This window comes from Jaculus jaculus, chromosome 3, assembly GCF_020740685.1.
Source record: "Jaculus jaculus isolate mJacJac1 chromosome 3, mJacJac1.mat.Y.cur, whole genome shotgun sequence".
Classification (NCBI taxonomy): domain Eukaryota; kingdom Metazoa; phylum Chordata; class Mammalia; order Rodentia; family Dipodidae; genus Jaculus; species Jaculus jaculus.
In genome coordinates this window covers 134,475,829-134,496,881 of record NC_059104.1, presented here as the reverse complement: position 1 = coordinate 134,496,881, position 21,053 = coordinate 134,475,829, and the positions used below count along the sequence as shown (strand labels likewise).

At 41.4% G+C, this 21,053-nt stretch overlaps 1 protein-coding gene and 1 pseudogene across 1 annotated transcript in view; one reads left to right on the top strand and one right to left on the bottom strand.

Moving 5' to 3' along the window:
* Chsy1 (chondroitin sulfate synthase 1) overlaps positions 1–21,053 on the bottom strand; it is a 95,976-nt gene that overhangs the window by 5,522 nt on the left and 69,401 nt on the right. The window lies entirely within an intron of this gene.
* Positions 2,944–4,104, top strand: LOC101612361 (annotated as a pseudogene).

The window sequence follows — 21,053 nt, the reverse complement described above, 5'->3', positions numbered from 1 at the left end:
AAGGCCACCCTGAGACTACAGAGTTAATTCCAGGTCAGCCTGGACCAGAGTGAGACACTACCTTGGAAAAATAAAAATAAAAAATAACCTTCAAATTCTTCTATCAAATAAAAATTAAGAATATGAGATTCATGTAGTTCATTTATAACTCCAGGACTAACAAATACATGATGGCTTTCTTGTTATCAAGAATATTTTGAGCCAGGCATTGTGGTGCATATCTGTAATCCCAGCACTTGGGAGCCTAAAGCAGGATAATTTCAAATTTGAAGCTAATCTGGGCTATATAGTAAGAGCTTGTCTCAAAAAGACTTTTTTTTGACTAGTATTAAATTTAGTGAATGCTATTATCACATGATATTTCAATAAGTTATAATTTGACATTTTAGAATACTATAAAGCAAAGTTTAACAGTATTGCATATAACCTTTTAAAGAAAAGGAAAACATGAGTCAATGCAAATCAGTTATTTAATAATTATAAGGTTATACTTGCCTTAAAAAAACTAACTGGGGCCTGGACCCCAGTGAAACCCTATCTCAAAAAAAGAGGACTGGATAGATAGCTCAGAGGCCTGTTGTAAAGCCTGACAGTACAGAGTTCATTTCCCCAAGACCCATGTAAAGCCAGATGAACAGAGTGGTGCATGCTTCTCGAATTCGTTTCTAGTGACCAGAAGCCTTGGCATGTCTATTTGCTCTTTTGCTTGCGTGTGCGCGCACGCTCTCTCTCTCTTTCTCTCTCTCTCTCTCCCTCCCTTCCAAATAAATAAAAATATTTAACAAAAAATCAACTAGGGGCTAGGAAGATGGCTCAGTAGTTAAAGGCTCCCCCCACCCAGCACCCACACAAAGCCAGACACAAAATACCACATGCACATGTACGTGTAATTCTAATAAGCTTATGGCAATGGGAGGCAGAGTTAGGAGAATCTGGAAGCTCACAGGGAGCTAGACTGAAACACACAGTGGCAAAAACAAGGGAAGCCTTGTTTCACATAAAGTAGATGATGACAAACACCCAAAGTTGTCCGACCTCCACATGTGCAGTAGCACACGACCCCACCCCACATACATACACACACACACACACACACACACACACACACACACACACAATTTTTAAAAAACTAATTAAAGAAATCTTTCTAAGATATATATAGCAACAATGATAATTCAAATTCCAGTGCCCAAATGGTCCTGTTTTTTGTTTAAAAAAGCACATCTACATAACATATGCTCTAGCAAAACCATTTCTTTAAGATATCTCAAACCCTGTGTTGATCTATAGTAAACCTGAGAGGGGCTAATTTCAAGTCTATGATATTCCCAAGAACTTCTAGTCTAGCTGGGAATAGCCATCAACTGACCACATCTAATGTTCTTTAACAAATACCCTCCTGGGTCTTCATTAGCAAATGCCAACATTAGGATTAGGTCGTTGTTCCTCCTGTTAGCTGGTTAAGTTGCTGACCCTTACTAAATATACACAGTTCAGCCACACCAGTAGCTTCTCCAGATGGACAATTTCTCATTTTGATTAAGGAGTGCTTAATTACAGAGAATCTTTTTTTTTTTTTTTTTTTTTTTTTTGCTGTTCTAAAAAATGGTTTAAAGGAAATGTTAAGGTATCATAACTGCTGGTAGTTTCAACAGCCAGTCATACTTTTTAAGATTTAAATTAACATTTTTATATGCCTACAGGTAACATTTTCAGCTAATTTACTGTTCAAAGCAAACATCTGTTAATAATTAGACCAAGACCACTAGCATCCACTGGGTTGTCCCGAGTTCTGAGGACATATGGTTATTCTACATACTCCTATCAGGTCTCTCCTAATTAGCTTTGTCTTGGCTTTGCCAATTTTTAGCCAGTTAAGTCCAAAAGGCAGGTAATTTGTATTTTAAAAGACTTCATAAAATCAAATTTTTGTGGGCATTAAACTGGACCTGTAATGATAAAAAATGAGAACTACATGAATGAGCCTTGCTAGGTTAGCTTCCAATTCAGAAATCTAAACACCTGTCAGAGAAACGTAGCTCATTTCAAAGCTATTAAGAATTGAGGTTGGTAAAGTTAATCAAAGCTGTTGCTAGTAATTTACGGCTTCTTTAGAATGGTTAAGTCAAGTAATGGAACTCAAAGAATTTTGCAAATGGACATTCCCTAGTTTGAATAATTTCTATCTTAATGTGTGTGTATGGTGTGCATACATGCATATGCCACAGTCCACATACCATACTGAACATTATGGAGGTCAGGGGACAATCTTGGATGTCAGTTCTTGCCTTCTACTTTGTTTAAGAGAGGGTCTCTTGCTGTTCACCACTGCATATGCAGGGCTAGCTGGCCCGTGAGCTTGTGGGGCTTTTCCTGACTTTGCCCCCCTTAGAAGCATTGGGATTGCATACACACAGTAGCTTACATGGGTTCTGGGCTCCTAACAGGTCCTCATGTTTCTACGGCATGCACTTTTACCACTGAGCCATCTCTCCAGCCCCCTGTCACTTCTTTTATATTAGTTACATTTTCGTTAGTACACCAAATGATGTGTTTCAGTATGACATTTTCACTGTACTCAGCTCATAGTCCCCCTCATTACCCTGTCTCCCTCTATCCTGCTGCTTCCTTTCCTTCCTCAGAGAGTACCACTTTTACTTTCATGGCATATGTACGCTTTCTTAAAAATCTAGATCTTAGGAGCTGGAGAGATGGCTAAGCAGTTACCGACATTTGCTTGCAAAGCCTGACAGGTGGGTTCAATTCCCCAGTATCCTCATAAAGCAAGATGCATGAAGGGGTTCATGTGTCTGAAGTTCATTTGCAGTGGCAGGAGGCCCTTGTGTACCCACACACTCTAAAAAGGGAAAGTATTTTTAAAATGTAGATTCCACGTGATAAAAATAAAGAAGTGGGGAGGAACGCACCGCCGAGCTGCCAACCATGCCTGGGCACCTACAGGAAGGCTTCAGCTGTGTGGTCACAAATCGATTCGACCAGTTATTTGATGACGAATTGGACCCCTTCGAGGTACTGAAGGCAGCAGAGAACAAGAAAAAAGAAACCAGCAGGGGTGGTGTTGGGGGCTCAGGGGCCAAGAGCGCGGCTCAAGCCCATCCCAGACCCACTCCAATGCCACCAGCAAGCAGCTGCGGAAAGAGTTGCAGAAGGATCGCAAGAACCCACTGGCTCCCAATGTCAGCGTGGCTGACAAGGAGGAGGAGACACAGGTGCCCGTGGTGCTGAAGAAAGAAGGAATAAGACAAGTTGGAAGAAGACCTGATCAACAAATTCAGGGTGAAGGAAAAATAACTGATAGAAAACCAGAGAGGTAACTACCTCATGAAAGGAGATTTGAAAAGCCACTTGAAAAAAAGGGTGAAGGAGGTGAATTTTGATAGAACGATAATTGACCGGCCTATCTGAGACTATGGTGGTCTTGGAAGGGGTCGAGGAGGCCGTGGACATGGAATGGGCCGTGGAGATGGATATGGATTTGGTTCTCATGGCAAACGTGAATTTGATAGGTATAGTGGAAGTGATAGATCTGGCCTGAAGCATGAGGACAAGCATGGAGGTAGTGGATCTCACAACTTGGGAACTGTCAAATTTGAATTCACTGATTTGGATCAATCAAATGTGACTGAGGAAACACGTGAAGGTGAAGAACATCCAGTAGCCAACACTGAAAACATGGAGAACGAAGTTGAAGAGGTTAAGGAAGAGGGTCCAAAAGAGATGACTTTGGATGAGTAGAAGGCTATTCAAAATAAAGACCGAGCAAAAGTAGAGTTTAATATCCGGAAAGCAAATGAAGGTGCTGATGGGCAATGGAAGAAGGGATTTGTTCTTCATATATCAAAAAGTGCAGAGGCTCATGCTGAAGATTCAGTTATGGACCATCATTTCTGGAAGCCAGCAAATGATATAACGTCTCAGCTGGAGATCAACTTTGGAGACCTAGGGTGCCCTGGACGGGATGGCAGAGGAGGATGAGGTGGACGTGGCCGTAGTGGACGTCCAAATCGTGGCAGCAGGACTGATAAGTCAAGTGCTTCAGCTCCTGATATGGATAACCCAGAGGCATTCCCAGCTCTAGCCTAACTGGAAGCCATAATACAACCATGGTCCCTCTGTGGACTCTCCTGTCTAAAGCTTTTGCATGCTTAAGGATCCCAAATGACTAAGAAATTAAAAAAAAAAAAAAAGACTGTCATTCATACCATTCACACCTAAAGGCTGAATTTTATCTGTTTTGAAAATGAACTTCTCTCGCTACACAGAAGTAACAAATATGTCAGTCAGTTCTGTATTTAGAAATGTATTGGTAGCAGGGATGTTTTCATAATTTTCAGAGATTATGCATTCTCCATGAATACTTTTGTATTGCTGCTTGCAAATATGCATTTCCAAACTTGAAATACAGGTGTGAACAGTGTGTACCAGTTCAAAAATAAATAAAGAAAGAAGTGTCGGGCTGGAAAGACGTCTTGGTGGTTAAGGCACTTGCCTATGAAGCCTAAGGACCCAGTATGATTCTCCAGATCTCATGTAAGCCAGATGCACAAGGCAGCACATGTGTCTGGAGTTTGTCTGTAGTGGTTAGAGGCCCTGGCATGCCCATTCTGTGTGTCTCTCTCCCCTGCCCATCTCAAATAAAAATAAATTAAAAAAAATTTTTAGGGCTGGAGAGGTGGCTTAGCGGTTAAGCGCTTGCCTGTGAAGCCTAAGGACCCCGGTTCAAGGCTGGATTCCCCAGGACCCACATTAGCCAGATGCATAAGGGGGCATATGCATCTGGAGTTCGTTTGCAGTGGCTGGAAGCCCTGGCGCGCCCATTCTCTCTCTTTCTCTGCCTCTTACTCTCTCTCTCTCTCTCTGTCACTCTCAAATAAATAAATAAAAATGAACAAAAAAAAATGTTAAAAAAATTTTTTTAAAAAGACGTGGCAGCATTATGTGAAGTGAATATATGCAGATCTATCTTCTAATGAACAAAGTCCTATACAGATGTGGTACTGAATTTTTACTGCAAGCTCCTATGGAAGGCACTGTATTCACATGGTGAGAATCATCAAGGCCAGTTCAGAGAAAAGAATAAGGTGAACCATGATAAAGCAGACAGGGAAGCATCTTATACACCCCGACCTTGGCCTGCTCACAAGGACAGCTAGAAAGGGCCTTGACCCAACTTATCACAAGTGCCCACCTTTCTTCTTCACTGGCCTCTTCAGGTACTCTGTCCTAACCCTACTCATTCTCAGCCAAATGTAGCACTTGACACAAAACACCTCCATGTGATTACATGATTCCAACTCTACTCTAAGAAGAGATTGCTCAACAAATCACAACCAAAGTAAAACTAAAAACAAACTTACAGAAACTAGCTGGGTGTAGGCCAGAAAAGATGGGGGTAGTAGGGTGAGCACAAGGACACACACAAGCCTGGGGTGAAGTCAGACCAGGGAGCTAAAACTATGGCTGTTTTGTGGAAAGTCTCCTAACTTGGACAGGCGGTTAACAACACTTCCTATGAAAGCCTGAGGGTCAAAGGAGGCCTGAGAGAGTCTGATCACCAACATCTACATAAGCAGCTGGGTGTTGCCACATATATGTATAACCCCAGGCCTGTAGGGGAGCAGAGACCCAAGAATCATTACTGCTCTGTGTGTGTGGGGGGGGGGGGGGGAGGAATCCTAGCAAGCTCTGAGATTCATAATGGACTCTGGCTCAAATAAAAATAGGCAAAGAAGAAAAAATAATAGGTGAAGGTCTGGAAAGATGGCTTAGCGGTTAAGGTGCTTGCCTGAGAAGCCTACTGACCCGTGTTTTGACTCCCCAGATCCCGTGTATGACAGATACACAAGGTGACACGTGTGCAAGGTCGTGCATGTACACAAGGAGGTGTACATGTCTGGAGTGTGACTGTAGTGGCTGGAGGCCCCAGCACGCCAATACAGTCTCTTTCATTGAAAACAAAAATAGGTAAAAAGATGATGAGCATGACACCTGATGTGTCATTTCACTCACTACTGGCAAGCACACCCTGCTAAATAGGCACATGCATGTGCACACGCTACACACATAAGCAAAAGGAAAGGAAACCTCTGAACTTAAGTACTAGTAATCAGTTCACATGAGAAAGTGAGGGAGAGGAGAGTAGACGAGGGAAGAAAAATAAATACAAGTCAAAATACATCCTAAGGTCAAAGATGGCCTGCCAGTTTATTATTCCTTTCCAGAATTTTTGATTTCATCTATACCTGATTTGCTGTAAAATATATCAAGTAGTATCATATTCCAAACAAAACACAGTAACAATGAAACAAACGGGCTGGAGGGATGGCTTAGTGGTTAAGGTGTTTGCCTACAAAGCCAAAGGACCCAGGTTCGATTCTCCAGGACCTACATTAGTCAGATGCACAAGGGGCACATATATCTGTATCTAGAGTTTGTTTGCAGTGGCTGGAGGCCCTGGTGTGCCCATTCTGTCCTCCTCTTTTCCTCTCCCCCACCCTTTCTGTCAAATAAGTAAATAAAAGCATGCACCACCACACCCAGCAGTATAATACTTTTTTAAAGGGGGGTGGGTCTGGAGAGATGCCTTAGCTGCTAAGGGTGCTTATTTGCAAAGCCTGAGAGCCAGGGTTTGATTCCCCAAAATCCACATAAAGCCAGATGCACAAAATGGCAGATGCATCTAGAGTTAGTTTACAGTGGCTGGAGGCCCTGGTATGCCTATACTCATTCATATTCCCTCTCCCTCCCTCCCTCCTTCTTTCTCTCTCTCTCTCAAATAAATTATTATTTTAAAAAGTTAGTAGACTTTTTATATGTCAACGACAACCATACTGAAAAAGAAAGCAAAGAAACAGTAACAATAGTCACCAAAAAGTAAGTTACTTGGACTATCCCTAACCCAGTGAAAGACCTTTATAATGAAAACTTTAAATAAAATACTCAAGAAAAAAATTGAGGAAGAGACCAAATGATGGAAAGACCTTGATCCATGCTTGTGGACTAAAAAAATTAAGAGCATGAAAATGACCACCCTACCAAAAGCAATACAGATTCAATCAAACTTCTAGCACCATTTTTTTAGTAGTTGTTGTTTGTTTATTTTTTGTTTGTTTTTCAAGGGAGGGTCTCGCTCTAGCTCAGGCTGACCTGGAATTCACTATGTAGTCTCAGGGAGGCCTTGAACTTGCAGCAATACTCCTACCTCTGCCTCTAAGTGCTGGGATTAGGCATGAACCACCACTCCCAGCTTCTGAGTATTTTTGTTTGTTTGTCTTTGTTTTATGTTCTGTCCTATGTGGATGGACCCTAGCTTTTTTTTTTTTTTTTTTTTTTTTTGGAAGTTCTAGTTCTGTATGTAAGACAGAGTTTGTCAGTAGTACAGTCCAGGAAGCTAGAAAGGAACCAGGAAGGAGGAAGAAGGCCCTAAGCAGGGAAGCTTCCACTGCTCCTTGACTAAATGGATACACTGTCCATCAAATTGCCTTGTAAACATTTATGCTTATATGCATAGATTAGTCATGTCCTCACTTTTGGATTCAGAATATTATTTTTGCAGATGTTAGTGACAACTGGGGAGACCCAAGACTTGTCAAAGCGATGAGAAAGTACTAATAATTGAATGCAGACCTATCACACATACCACAGCTCAGGGAACATTGTGAAGGAGGTATATTAGTGTGGTTCTTACCACCAGCCAGAGCAGCTTCTCTTTGGAGATGGCAGCACATAGTAAGACTCAAAATTTATCAAAGTGCTGAAAATAAGAGGCCATAGAGAAATCAGCACTAAATGAGACAACGTCTTCATGCTGTCCGAGGCTCAGGGAACACTGTGGAAGAGCGGGCAGAAAGAATGTAAGAAGATGAGCATGGTGGTGCACACCTTTAATCCCAGCACTTGGGAGGCAGAGGTAGGAGGATTGTCCTAAGTTCAAGGCTACCCTATGACTACACAGTGAATTCCAGGTTAGCCTGGGCCAGAGCGAAACCCTACTTGAAAAAAAACCAAAGAATAAAAAATATTAAACAAACAAACAAACAAATGTAAGAGCCAGACGGTGGGGAGGAGTACTATAGAATACTATCCTCTGGACATGAAGTGACTGATGTATTTATGATCTCACAGGGGAAGTTGCTACCACCATAAAATATGCATAGTATTGAGCTCTTCAATGTTTTGACAGATGATGAAAGGAAGAAAAGAGAAAGGAAAAAAGAACAAAAGAAGGATGGAGAGATGGCTTAGCAGTTAAGGTGCTTGCTTGCAAAGCCAAAGGACTCATATTTGATTCCCTAGGACACATGTAAAACAGATGCACAAGGGGGTGCAGGCATCTGGAGTTTGTTTGCAGTGCCTATAAGCCCCAGTGTGCCCATTCTCTCTCTCTCTCCTCCTACCAATTTCTCTCTCTCAAATAAATATTCTTAAAATTAAAAAAAAAAGAACAAAAGAGAATGGAAAAGGGGAGGAAAGGAAGGAGGGAGGGATAGAGAGGAAGGAAGGGAGGGAGGGAGGGAGGGAAAAAATTCAGTAGCAGAGGCCAGAAAGCTAGAAAGGGGATATAAAGGGAATAGAAAGGAGGAGGGGAAGTAATAAGATAGTATTGTATATAAGGAAGTAGAAGAACAGATTAATGGGGGTGAAAAGGCCTAAGTGAGGTCAGGGGAAGAGACTGAGTAAAGGAAAGATAGAGGGAGGGCTAATCAAAGTCCAAGAGGATATAGATAAATCATATAGAAACCTACGTTTATGGACAATGGAACACTCAGAAGCCATAGATTGTTACTAGACAATTTTCAGTGCCAGGGATGGGATAACTTCCAGTGAGCTGATGGCCAGGGAGGTCACTGATGTACAGGCCATTGCCAAGGCCCTTGATTTCCCACCAGAAATAGATGGTAAGACCCTACTGCTAAAGACTTCACATACTTGGGCTGCAAGGTCACTGAGAAATCCTGCTGGAGCTGAGCTGAAAACCTCCTCCATGTAGACCAGCTGACAGAAAGCTGGAAAAAGCTATGCTGCATGAAGCTCCATGGGAGAAAGAAAGTACCAGTGGAGATACTCTATAGTGGATACTGCAAGCCTTAAATTTGGCCAGCCAAGCCAAATGAGCCAACCTTTCCTTCCCTTGGCTTCACATTACACAATCCAACTGAGTTGACAGTTGGCCCTTTAACTCTTCAAAGGATCTTAAAAAAAAAAACTCTTATTTTGTAAAAAAGAAAAACAGGCTGGAGAGATGGCTTAGCAGTTAAGGTGTTTGCCTCCAAAGCCAAAGGATCCAGGTTTGACTCTCCAGGACCCACGTAAGCCAGATGTACAAGGGGCACATGCCTCTGGAGTTCAATTTCAGTGGCTAGAGGACCTGGTGTGCCCATTATCATTATCTCTCTCTAATATATAAAATAAAAAACCTTATTACCACACCCCATTTGTCCCTAACTAAAGTTAAACAATCCACATTATTCTATAACCATAACAAGTCCCATCTCTTAGAAGCTACCCTAAGCAGTAATGAATGAGGTATATTCATGACTGTCTACATCTTGCACAAGGGGACACACTGTATTTGCACTGTGTTCATCAACTTGTCTACACACACACATACAGTCACTGCCCAGCCGGGCCAGGTCTGCCTAGGCTCTTAGTTCTGCCTTGGTCTAGCCCTTGGCCAATGGCTACAAGCTGGAGCCCACCCAGAGTACACAAGACAGAGATAGCCCACTCTTCAAGAGCTCACACAAAAAAAGAGATAACATGTCAGAAGGTGAACAGAGCTTTGGAGAAACACAAAGAAAAACAGTAGCAAGAACAGGGTACAGTTTCACATACTTGGGTGACAAAAGGCCTCTCCAGCCACGTAATATTTGAGCAGACCCACAGGCAGTGAGTGAGGGGCGGAGAGTATGCATTCCTACACTCATGTATGAATTAGAGTATGCACTCATTGCCTCGTCTTCTCAGCAGATAGGACAAGCAGCACTCCAGAAGCAGAGCGCAGCTACTGTCTGCCCCCAACCTGACCCAACCTGACCATCTAGCCAGGAGGAAGTGGCTGCGGCTCTTCCTTCTCCTCTCCTGCATTTGAATACTGTTTCCAACCTCCAGGCACCATGGCAAGGCTCCAGTACAAGCACACTCATGCATATTTTAATAACAATTACTAAGAAAGATTTCAGTGCTAGGAATTCTACTCAAAACTTTCTGGGGCTGGAGGGATAGTTCAGTGGTTAAGGCACTACTCTGCAAAGCCTAAGGAGTGGGGTTCATTTCCCTAGTACACACATAAAGCCAGATGCACAAGGCAGTACATGTGTCTGCAATTAGTCTGGCAGGGGCTAGAGGCCCTGGCATGCCCATTCTCTCTCCCTATCTCTCTATCTAACTTGTTTTCTCTCTCTCTCTCTCAAATAAAGAAAGTATTTTTTTAAAGCAACTTTCTGGACAAGTATATGAACTCCATGGAACCGAATCTTGGCTAAGTCATGAGAGAAAACAAGGGTTGGGGCTAGAGAGATGGCTTAGTGGTTAAGCGCTTGCCCGTGATGCCTAAGGACCCTGGTTCGAGGCTCGATTCTCCAGGACCCACGTTAGCAAGATGCACAAGGGGGCGCACGTGTCTGGAGTTCGTTTGCAGTGGCTGGAAGCCCTGGCGTGCCCATTCTCTCTCTCTCTCTCTGCCTCTTTCTCTGTCACTCTCAAATAAATAAATAAAAATTTTTAAAAAATTAAAAAAAAACCAGAAGGGTTAGAAAGCACCCTTTATAATGTATGTACAACACACAAATTCTTGACTCAAAACAAAGCCAGTCTTCCACAATGGACAATATATTTCCTCAGGAACCTTCCTTTCCTAAGAGTACCTACTGTCTCAGCTGAGCCCATGCTGAAATTTCTGCTGTTTCATGAGCAGGCCAGGGATGGAGTCTCAGCAGTGGAGGTCTGAGGACAAAAGGAGCATCGCGGCACATTCCCACACTTCCCCACTGCCTGCTGTCTTCCACCTCACGCTTCTGCAGTCAACTGCCCACTTTAGTCCACCCCCAGAACACAATGTGATCTAAAGGCTTCCTTGTATCTTGTTCAAGTGAGAGTGACTCAAAAGCACCAAGTGACCACTTCTTGCCCTCTGTAAGGCTACTGAGACTTCTATAGGGAAGTCATTGCTAGGAGTAGAGTCTTAAGTAACCTCTGAATTGGAAAGACAACAGATGGTACCAAGTTTTATAAACATAAACACATAGATTTCCAAGTCATGCACTATAAACAGAAAAGAAACAATTACAAAGTTTATTCAAGGTAAGCCAATCACAACTAATTAAATGTTGTCTACTCTGCTTCTTTCTTTTAAAAAAATATTTTATTTGTTTGCAAGCAGAGAGGGAGGACAGAGACAAAGAGAGAACACATGTAATCAAACATTTTAAATGGGTACTTCAGCTGAGAAACACTGAAGTAGGCTAAGTATCCCTTTTATTTTGTTTGTTTGTTTTTTGGTTTTTCGAGGTAGGGTCTCACTGTAGCCCAGGCTGACCTGGAATTCACTATGGAGTATCAGGGTGGCCTTGAACTCAAGGTGATCCTCCTACCTCTGCCTCCCGAGTGCTGGGATTAAAGGCATGTGCCACCACGCCCGGCTAAGTAACCCTTTTAAATTAATGTCATCTGGACTGGAGAGCTGGCTCCTAACAACCCAGACTCGATTCCCTAGTACCCATGTAAAGCCAGATGCACAAAGTGATGCATCCATCTGGAGTTTGCAGTGGCTAAAGGCCCTAATGTGCCCATTTCTCTCTTTCTCTTTCCCTTTGCCAATAAAAATTTTAAAAATTAATGTCATTCACATTTCACTATGCAATTTGAATTTTAACTTCTACATCAACTGCAACTCTAAATCACATGGTCATAACAACTATCTGGTCATCAGTTTTTCCCTCATATTTCTTATTTCCTATTTGGTATTCTGTACCATGAAGTTATATAACAATCAAATGCTAAAAGAAAGCAAATTGGAGAATAGCAAGTACCACCTACTCCTAGTTGGGATGAAACCACTGACATCCATGGTTATCTCCAAATGCCTGCAAAATCTCACTTTTTAACCTTCCTTCCTTCTATTTCTAAATTAAATGCAATCACAGGTATTAACTTCATCTGTGCATGAGGGAAAGGGGTAGAAAGGACAACACAGAGCTATAAGGCTGGGAGGATAAACAGTGGTATCTCTAAAAGTACAATTTTTATTTCAATATGCTCCTGAAAGGGGGGGGGGTCAAAGGAAAAGAATCTCATGTACTTCTTCACCCAGCATTCTAAAGAGATTCCTCAAGATGCATCTTATAATAAAAAAGAGCTCCATGAATGTAGTCTTAAGAGCAACATTTCATAAGCCTATGGCTAGAAAGCACAATTTTTTAAATGTATCTGGTAGAAATAGTTATATGGCTTATTATTGCTATTTTTAAAATTACAGTTATTTATTTGCATATGTGTATGCACACACACCAGGACTCCTTGCCACTGCAAATGAATGCCAGCAGGCTTTGCAAGCAAGTGGTTTTAACTGCTAAGCCATCTTTCTAGACTTATGATTACTACTTTAAATTTTTTTTTAATGATTGTAAAGCAATATATGTTACTATGATTTAGATCTGGAACATCCTCCAAAAGACCTCATGCAGAATTTTTTTTTTTTTAGTTTATAAAAAATAAAACTTTATGAGTCAGACATGGTAGCATATGACTTTAATCCCAGAACTTGGGAGGCAGAGGCTGAAGAACTGCCATGAGTTCAAGGCTACCCTGAGAATATACAGTGAATTCCAGGTCAGCCTGGGCTAGAACAAGACCCTACCTTGAAAAACAAAACAAAACAAAAAGATAACAAAATAAATAGAACTTTATTTATTTGGTTCACAGCTGTGGAGGGGCAAATCCAAGAGCTTGGCACCAGCATCATGACATGGTATAGGCCATTGCATGGCAAGATCAAGCAAGCAAGCCCAACTCTGGTCTCTTTCTCTTCTTCCAAAGCCTCTTATACCATCATGGGGGCCTGACCCTCATGAGATGTCTAATCTTGATTATCTCCCAAAGGCACCATCTCCAGATGTCATTGACATATGAATTTGGGGACCAAGTTTCCAGCACATGGGCTTCTAGGAGATCTATCTATCCAAACCATAGCACTGAAGGGCATAGGATATCTATGGGCCAGGAAATAGTGTCATGTGGTTGTTGCCAAAGATGGAAAGGGGAAAAGCTCAAAAAGATGTCACTGACCCAGCCTCCAAAAGCCCTGAAACAAGTATATCAGTTCTGAGATGTACCAGCAGTACATGTGTATATAGAATAAGCATATACTATTTAAACAATAGAACACTCATAAAACTGCACAGGAAGAACTGCACTTGAAGAAATTAATCCCTTCCCCAACTGCAATTTCCTCATAGTCACTTTCTCATGTCCCATTTGATGGTCAAGTATCATCAGATGGCTCTGTGTTCATGCAAAAGGGGCTGGCTTAGAGCCTTGGAAAAAAAAAAAAAGCCAAACAAAATCAGTAGGTAGAAAAAATAATCAAAATCGGCTTAAACTCATGTAACTATGACCACCTGATTTCCCCCCCAACCCCGAGGTAGGGTCTCACTCTAGCCCAGGCTGACCTGGAATTCACTATGTAGTCTCAGGGTGGCCTTGAACTCATGGTGATCCTCCTTTCTCTGCTTCCCAAGTGCTAGGATTAAAGGTGTGTGCCACCATGCCCGAATGACCACCTGATTTGTAAAAATATTTTATTTTTATTTATTTGAGAAAGAGACATACAAAAATAGGCAGCTGTAGAGAGAGAGAGAGAAAGAGAGAATGGGTGTGCCAGAGCCTCTAGCCACTGCAAATGAATTCCAGATGTGTGCACCCCCTTGTGCATCTGGTTTACGTGGGTCCTGGAAAGTTGAACCTGGGTCCTTTGGCTTTGCAGGCAAGTGCTTTAACCACTAATCCAAATCTCCAGCCCTTAGCCACCTTTTTTTTTTTTTTTTTTTTTTTTTTTAGGTCTCACTCTAGCTCAGGCTGACCTGGAATTCATTGTATAGTCTTGGGGTGGCCTTGAGTTCATGGCAATCCTTCTACCTCTGCTTCCTGAGTGCTGGGATTAAAGGCATGCACCACCATGCCCGTCAGCTGATTTTTGACAAAGGTACTGTTGCAGTCAAGTTCGCATTGCTGGTAGAAATCACCCAACTAAGAGCAGCTTGTGAGAAAAAAAGGTTTATTATAGACTTAAGGGGAAGCTCAATTATGGCAGGGAAAACGATGCATGAGCAGAGAGGGTGGACACTACCCCCTGACCAACATAAGGTGGACAATAGCAACAGGAGAGTATGCCAAACACTGGCAAGGGAGAGGTGGCTATAAAACTCATAAACCTGACCCCAACAACACACCGCCTCCAGGAAATATTAATTCCCAAATCTCTATCAACTGGAGCCTAGTATTCAAAACACTTAAGTTTATGGGGATACCTTAATCAAAACAACACAGGTACCAAAAATGTACACTGGATAAAAGACAGCCTCTTCAATAAATAATGCTAGAAAAACTGGATATCTAAATATAGAAATATGAAACTAGGTATCTAACTGAAAATGGATCAACCACCTAAATGTAAGAGAAACTCTGAATCTGACATAGGATAAACTAGGAAAAACATTACAAGATATCAGCATAGGCAGGGACTTTCTGAATAGGACTCTAGCTGCTCAGGAAATAATACCAACAATTGTCAAATGGGATTTCAGGAGTTAAAAAGCTTCTGCATAGCAAAGGAAACAACCAAGAGAAGAGTCTACTGAATGGGGGAAAATCTCTGTTAGCTATGTATCTGACTGGGATTGAAGATCTCAAAACAAACAAACAAACAAACAAACAAACAAACAAACAGGGCCTGGTGTGGCACATATCTTTAATCCCAGTAGAGGTGGGAAGGTAGGAAGAAATAGGACAACCAAAGCACTGTAAATTCAAGGGTAGCCTGGTACTACAGAGTGGATGCCAGGCCAACCTGGGCTAGAGTGACACTCTGCCTCAAAAAAAAAAAAAATCATTTACAGATGACATGAAAATAATTAACAAAATTGTGTAAAAGAACAAAGGTTACTAATGGGAGGGAGAAAGTAAGAAAGGAGGGGGTAGTAAGGAATGGGGGAGTATGTTCAAGGCACAGTACATACCTGTATGAAAATGGCCTATGATTTTTTTAAAAAATGGTCTTACTCGGGAGGCAGAGGTAGGAGGATCGCCGTGAGTTCAAGGCCACCCTGAGACTACAGAGTTAATTCCAGGTCAGCCTGGATCAGAGTGAGACCCTACCTCGGAAAAATATAAGTAAATAAATAAATAAATAAATAATGGTCTTATGGGCTGGGAAGTTGGCTTAGTGGTTAAATATGTTTGCTTGCAAAGCCTGTGATCCAGGTTTAATCCCTAAACCATCTACATAAGCCAGATGCAAAAAGTGGCAAAAGGGCGGCAAGAAGCCCTGGCATGCCCCCTTCAACATACACACACATGCACTTAAATAAATGTTTAAATGCCTTTATGTAACCAAGTTGAGTTAAATAAATTAAATTTTAAAAAGCAAAAAAAGAGATCTGTAACATTAACAGTGCCTAGCCAGGGCATAATGTTCAATAAAAGTTGGCTATTGTCTAAGGTAGGGGTGGACTGAATATTCGTGTTCACTGGCAGAAAATGGAAAAACTCAGAAGTAGAGAGAAATATTGCCTATAGAATTACAAGCAATAAACAGTACTATTACCTAGAAATAATCACTATTATTACTTTAGGATTCAGTTAATGGCAAAATAACTAATAAAAGCCGTAACACATTAATTTCACCAGTGTTCCATACTAAGACCCATGACTACGACAATGACAATTAACTATATAACAGTTAACCAACATAAGCAATAAAGCCATAATTTAAATATGAATGCCAGAGTTTCTTTTCAAATATCTGTCACACATACTGCTACACTGGGTATATGTAAGCCTAGTAACTCACAGTGAACTCTAGGAACACTCCTGGCATGAAAAGGAACAAGGCATAGTTTTAACTAATCTTTGTTTTACCTCACAAGTACATGTCTATGCAAATGCTCATAGTTTACAAATTTTGCTTTATTTCTTCTAAGATAGTATGATATACTTTAAGATATGTTTTCCTCAAATTATTGACAAATTTGACTATAGACTATATTCCTTGTTTTTGAGATCAAGGTTCTATTAATAAGGCATTTCCATACCTCCCCAATACAGGCTTAACCACAAATGAATGCCATACTCAGTGAGTGCATGGCAGGGTAAAGCTAAGACTACATAACAGAAATTTAAATGAAGACCCCCTATGAGAAACTTTCCCATCTGGACTGATCTTCTAGCTTACATTATATTTAAGAGTACTCCTAAATTGTTCCTTCTACTATTATAGTCAGAATGATTTTATAGGCCAGAAAAATTTATATCAAATATCTAAGGATAACCCAAATTATAGCATTTATATAATGTTAAATTATAAATTTATGTGTTAAGTCATAATAAAGCAAACATAAAACCAAAACTAAAAAGAGAATATAATGACCAATTTCTAACAACTAAGTCTTCTTACTGACAGAAATGTTGAACTTCATTCCAAAATTAAGGGCTTTTTAACCTAATAGTTAAAGTACATTGTGCAACTGTATTTCTTAAACATCTGGCCTTGATGCATTGCCATGAATTCCAAAAGTGATATTCAAATGACTTGCCCTTGCAATCTGAGGAACAAAATCACAGGCCACAAAGAAGATGACAGGCTACTAGGGTTATACACAGACTGTGACTTCATGGTTAAGACATCTTGCCTCTGTGGTGGTAGACTGTGGCTTCACTCCAGCTGCCTGGCCTCATGTTCAATTAGATGTGACCATATGCCCTAATCTTCCCCAGTGCAGCAAGAGTGAAAGGTACTGCTCTACCTCCCCCAGTACCTCTATCTCCCCGGGCACGTCTGCACTCTGTGGCTGCAGCCTGAGCATAGGAATCCTGCCATCCCCAGCAAAGGCAGTGCCACAGGTGGTGGAAGGCAAGCAAAACTGGAGAACATGGATGAGATGAGAAACAGTCCCTTCCGTTCTGGAATCCCTAGAAGAGTCAGTCTATTACTGGATTGAGAAAATGAACTTTAATTTCCACTGCATTTCTCAGGTGACTGTTGTAGTGGTTTAGCCCTTTTCTAAGATGTATTTTTACAAACAAAGGAGCACATTAACAATCTATTACTTAAATATTACTTCAGAATGACATTTTACCCAAAAAATTGAATTAGCAACTACTACTTTTGATAGCATTTTACATATCATTGTAGTAACTTGTGTCATTCCTGTTTTACAGAGGACAAAAAAAAAAAAAAGAGTTCTGAGAAACTGAGTAACTTCCCCAATAGCCAGTAGCTGTAGGCTCAAATTCAAAAACACCATTGCAGTCAAGGCACTTGTGAATATATCTACCACATGTCAGACAGAGTTGTAGACTTGAGCAATATTCTATAGCATGAAATGTGTGTGTGTACTATGTGTGATGTGATTTGTGTGAAGTATATGCATGTCTATATGCAGACACACCCCTGTGCACACCGATAGGGTGGCCAGAAGAGAATGTCAAGTGTTCTCTTTTCTTTCACTCATCTACCTGCTTTCTTGAGATAGTATCTCACTGAACCTGAGCAGCTATTTCCTCTGTTAACCCCATTAGCAAACCCAGCAATTATCCATTCACTGTTATCCAGCCCACCCCGTTCCACCCTAGCAGGACTGGGTGTGTGACCATACCCAGCTGTTTATGTAGGTGCTGGAGACTTGAACTCAGCAGTCTCAGGCCCACATGCTTACGCAGCAAATATTTGTAACCACTGAGTCATCTCCCTAGTTCTTGAAATATTTTTTTTGTTTTGAGGGAAAGGGAGAGGGAGGGAAAGAGGGAACACAGGCGTGCCAAGGCCTTTCAGATGCTGTAAATGAACTCCAGATGTGTGTGTACCCTTGTGCGCATGTATGACATTGCACACTTGCGTCACTGTGCATCTGACTACATGGGACCTGGAGATTCAAACATGCACTCTTAGGCTTCACAGCAAGTGCCTTAACCATTAAGCCATCTCTCCAGCCCTGAAATAACTATTTTAACTCCAATTATTATTCAGGAACTAAGATGATAATCTAAGCTTAATTAAAAAAAAAAAAAGTCATCCGGGCGTGGTGGCGCATGCCTTCAATCCCAGCACTCCAGAGGCAGAGGTAAGAGGATCGCCGTGAGTTAGAGGCCACCCTGAGACTACATAGTGAATTCCAGGTCAGCCTGAGCTAGAGTGAGACCCTCCCTCGAAAATCCAAAAGAAAAAAAAAAAGTCATTACATAAAGTCATTTTATGAGTCAGTCTACTTCTAGAATGATTTTTATGAGCATCAGTGTAAAAAAACAGAAGCCTTTACACAAAAAAATGTCAGCTATCAACATAATCACGTGGTGTGCAGTATGCCGTTTTGCACTTAGCAGGTAAACAGGAAGAAACTGCTTCTCACAGGCTGTGTCTCTGGGCAGGTCTCCTAACCAAGATGGTCTCAATGCAGGTTAAACATGAAGTACCTTGTGTGTCTCCAGTTCAGGGCAGGTCACCAGTATAAACAAGATGAGAAGACTGCTCTAGGGTATAGGGGAACATGGCTACCCCCTTCCTCCTACCTATGCCACTAGATCAGCCAAGGACCACTCTTTTGGAAATGTGGCTGAGTTTTTCCCACATAAACCTTCTCCTGCAGCCCACAAGCAAGGCTCTTAGTACCAACACTCCCCATTTCTCAACTGCTTGCTGCAGAAATCTCTTTCCTGCCCCAACCTTGGTCTCCTCTGAACCTGGGAGGATACTGTTTTGGTATGGAACTCTGGTCATGTTATGTTGTTCCCTTGCATACAATAATTTATTCTACCCAAACTGTGTTGCCTTGAGCCCCTTCCATTCCAGCCACCTCTTCTCTGTCTATCAGGACTAATGCTGTGGGCAATTCTGTGACCAGCAGGTGCTTCCTGTCTTCACATGCCATGCAAACCTCACAGGGTAAATCCTGTCTGAGACCTCAGTCTTTCTTGGTTTTGGCCAACATCCGGGCACCTTCTGTGGTATAATATTCCACTGCCCCAGATGAGCCCATAGAATGCAGAGTTGAAAGGGTGGGGGATGATGGGAAGCAGATAAATCTCCTTTAATTCTTCTTACAGATTCTCCATGAGGGAACACAGCAAAATTAATCAAGATCCTAATGTATACTCCTGAAACTTGAGGGTCAGAAATTCAAGGACATCCTTTACAACATAGCAAAGTTGGGATTAAAACTACATTATTTGACACTCTGGCTCAAAAAAAATTAAAAACAAGCAAAAAATGAATGACAACTTCTTGACTGCAGGTATTTTAAGGCAGGGCTTCCTATGAGAGAACCTAACCCCAACTGAAATTTGCACTTAACCATATACATGAGGTGATATCAGATTGACAGAGATTAGGAGCAAGGTAATTTTCTTTTACAGGTAAGTAGGTAGACACACAGACCCAAATGAACATAGATGCTAAGCTGCCCTTGTGAAACTCGAAGAGAACTCCAATCAGACTCTGTGGACATCACAAACAGCTGCCTGTTTCCTCCTCCTCAGTAATCTTTTCACGGCTTCCCTACTTCACCATTGGCAGAATGAATCTGCACTCTTCTTGGTCCGTCAACCAATCAAGGTTCCAGATATACATTTAAACTTGACAATGAGCTGAACATGGTGGTGCACGCCTTTAATCCCAGCACTCAGGAGTCAGAGGTAGGAGGATTGTCATGAGTTCGAAGCCACCCTGAGAGTACATAGTTAATTCCAGGTCAGACTGAGCCAGAGTGAGACCCTACCTCAAAAAGCAAAAAAAAAAAAAAAAAAAAAAAAATAACAATGAGGCTTATCCCAGTTGGATGCTTAATTTATAGCACTAAGATTATAAGAACAATTGATCCTGGTCACTATATGGACTTTCCCCTGCTAGTGACCCCGCCTTACTTGGGGGTGAGCCATCATAGCTTGGGAGCCTTTCTGCTTTACGTTTACTCTCTCTTCAAACACATTTTCCATAACTTACCCTTCTTTGTATCTATGCTTACTAATTTTTTGTTAATCTTAGGACAATTTGAAGACTAGAATTTGGGCAGTTCTAAGCCCATCAAAAGCCCACGAAGGCTTCATTGCTCTAAATTCCCCAACAAGCTTATTATATAGAGAAATTTATTTACAAGTGGAAAAACAACAATTTTACTTATAATTTTTTCAACTCTGTTCTTTTAAGAAGGCAACCTGACCTTTGAAATGGGAAGGAGTCTCCTAAATTCAGCAAGGTTCAACACAAATAAAATGTGAGACAGAACTATAAAGTTTTTGGGAGGGGTGTGGTTTCTTGAGGTAGGGTCTTGCTCTAGCCCAGTTGACCTAGAACTCACTAGGTAGTCACAGGCTGGCCTCCAATTCACAGTGATCTTCCTACCTTGGCTTCCCAAGTACTGGGATTAAAGGTGTGCGCCACCACGCCTGGCCAGAGTTGTAAACTTTTAAATTAAATTTTAAAGTTGTTAGGAAAAAAAAAAAAAAGGCTTCATAAATAAACAACAAGGCTAAGGGCTGAAGAGATGACTCAGCAGTTAAGGTGCTTGCCTACAAAGCCTAACAACCCAGGTTCCATTTCACAGTGCTTACACAAAAGCCAGATACACAAAGTGGTGCATGCATCTGGAAATCATTTGCAGGGGCAGGAGGCCCTGGTGTGCCCATTCTCTTTTCTCTTTCTTCTATCTCTGCTTGCAAATAAATAAATAGGTATTGTAAAAAATAACAAGGGTGGTTACAGAAAGAATTTCTTGTCACACCTCTGCTCCCACCCCCATAACTATCAACATTAAGGCACTCTGGCA